The sequence below is a fragment of the Engraulis encrasicolus genome, chromosome 8 (genome assembly GCF_034702125.1).
Source record: "Engraulis encrasicolus isolate BLACKSEA-1 chromosome 8, IST_EnEncr_1.0, whole genome shotgun sequence".
NCBI classification, from domain to species: domain Eukaryota; kingdom Metazoa; phylum Chordata; class Actinopteri; order Clupeiformes; family Engraulidae; genus Engraulis; species Engraulis encrasicolus.
In genome coordinates this window covers 49,715,679-49,717,953 of record NC_085864.1, presented here as the reverse complement: position 1 = coordinate 49,717,953, position 2,275 = coordinate 49,715,679, and the positions used below count along the sequence as shown (strand labels likewise).

Sequence of the window (2,275 nt, the reverse complement as noted above, 5' to 3'; positions counted from 1 at the left end):
CACACACACACACATGCACGCAGGCACGGGTGCAAGGCCAGTGGAGTAGACACACCACCAAGGGCCCTGCCAGGGGGAGGCTCTGGAGGACTCAACAATTCAACTCAATGAGTCCTCACTCTGATCAGGCACGCACGTACACGCATGCACATATGCACACACTCACGCTCGCACACACACGTACACGCACACGCACACACACACACACACGCACACACACACACACACACACACACACACACACACACACACACACACACACAACACACACACACACCCACACACACACACACACACACACCCACACACACACACACACACACACACACACACACACACCCTCCATGATGGGTCTGATGGGCCTGATGCCGGCTTGCTGCTTGCTGGCATGATGGGTCTTCATCTGACAGCCTCTGGCTACATAATTGGCTGTTTGGCTCCCGGAAGCTGCCATCCTCCACTCCACCCTGAAAAGAATGAGGGACAGAGCAGAGAGAGAGAGAGAGAGAGAGAGAGAGAGAGAGAGAGAGAGAGAGAGAGAGAGAGAGAGAGAGAGAGAGAGAGAGAGAGAGAGAAGCTGCCAGCCTCCGCTCCTTCCTGAAGAACAAGGGACAGAGAAAAGAGAGAGTGAGAGAGAGAAAGAGAGAGAGAGAGAGAGAGAGAGAGAGAGAGAGAGAGAGAGAGAGAGAGAGAGAGAGAGAGAGAGAGAGAGAGAAGCTGCCAGCCTCCGCTCCTTCCTGAAGAACAAGGGACAGAGAAAAGANCTTCAACACTCCTTTATTGTGAACCATTGTCACCACTTAAAAAAAGTACTTTACATTACATGCATGTTGATCCTTCCATTCACCATAAAAGGGAGTAGACCTCTCCTTCCCCATTCCCCCCCATCACCCCCCGTACCTCGGATTATTACCACCTAAAAATAAGCTTACCACCATTACAGATTGACCAAAGTCCCTTATCTAAACACCATTTTTTTTCAAACAAAGTAACATCAGCTGTGACCTTAAAGTAGGTGAACTCAGTTACTATCCTTGCTTCAACAAGAGTCTTAAACAGGTCAGTTTGTGCCACTATTTTTCCATCCTGCTCCAGCCTGTAACATTTCCAGATTGCCATTTTGGCTTGTCCAAGTAGGAAATTTAGACAGGTGCACACATCCTTGATTCTCTTCGAGTATTTGACTCCAAAAATAAACAGTTCCTTCGTAAAAATAAAACCAGAACAACTACACACCTTTGTAAGTAAACAAAACAATGGGGTCAGTTTTGCACATTCTGAGAACACATGGAACACGGTATCAGGCACGTTACACAGCACACATAAGTTTGAGTCCTTATTTCCTATCCTTGAAAGAAAAACCCTTGTGGCCATGACACAATGCAAAACCCGCCACTGAAGGTCTCCAGCACGCTTGGGGATAGGACTTTTGTACAGTGTTCGCCATGCAGGGACAGTTGACTGGCTGACACCTAAGGAAACCCTCCACCTTGTATCAGGCCGCCCTTGTAATTGTGCCCAGTGAGAGATTTTAACGAGTGTGTAATAGATCACCTTCTTCCCCACCTTGTCAAAAGAGAGAGAGAGAGAGAGAGAGAGAGAGAGAGAGAGAGAGAGAGAGAGAGAGAGAGAGAGACGCTGCAAGCCTCCACTCCGCCCTAAAGAGAACAAGGGACAGAGAAAAGGGAGAGAGAGAGTAAGGTGGAGGTGGGAGAAGGAGATAAGAGTGTGTATCTTTGGACAGGTGCAGTAGGAAGGGAATGAGAGAGAGAAAGACAGAGGGATGAATCGAATAGGAAGGAGAGAAAGAGGGAGAGAGAAGGAGAGAGAGAGGGAGGACAGTGAAAGCAACGACCTTTCCTTTTCTGCCAAACTTCCCACCACCAACCACCACCACTACCGAACTTCCAACACCACCCACCCATTCACACAGTGTCCCAAATCCCTTTTCTCTCCCTCCACTGAGACTGAATTATGCATGAGGCTTTGAGGTGTATCCAAGTCTACTTGGGGACAGAGGCAAAGACAGGGAACACTGGGTATCTGATTGTCAACCACCTGTGTGTGTGTTTGAGTCTGTGTGTGTGTGTGTGTGTGTGTGTGTGTGTGTGTGTGTGTGTGTGTGTGTGTGTGTGTGTGTGTGTGTGTGTGTGTGTGTGTGTGTGTGTGTGTGTGTGTGTGTGTGTGTGTGTGTGTGTGTGCGTGCGTGCGTGCGTGCGTGCGTGCGCGTGCGTGCGTGTGTGCGTGCACGCATATGGGGGAAGAAGCAAAGAGA

General features: G+C 49.1%; 1 pseudogene; it reads right to left on the bottom strand.

Annotated features, from left to right (window-relative positions):
• The window catches only part of LOC134453951 (uncharacterized), a 54,593-nt pseudogene extending 54,139 nt beyond the window's left edge, over positions 1–454 (bottom strand).
• Positions 455–2,275: the final 1,821 nt, after the last annotated feature.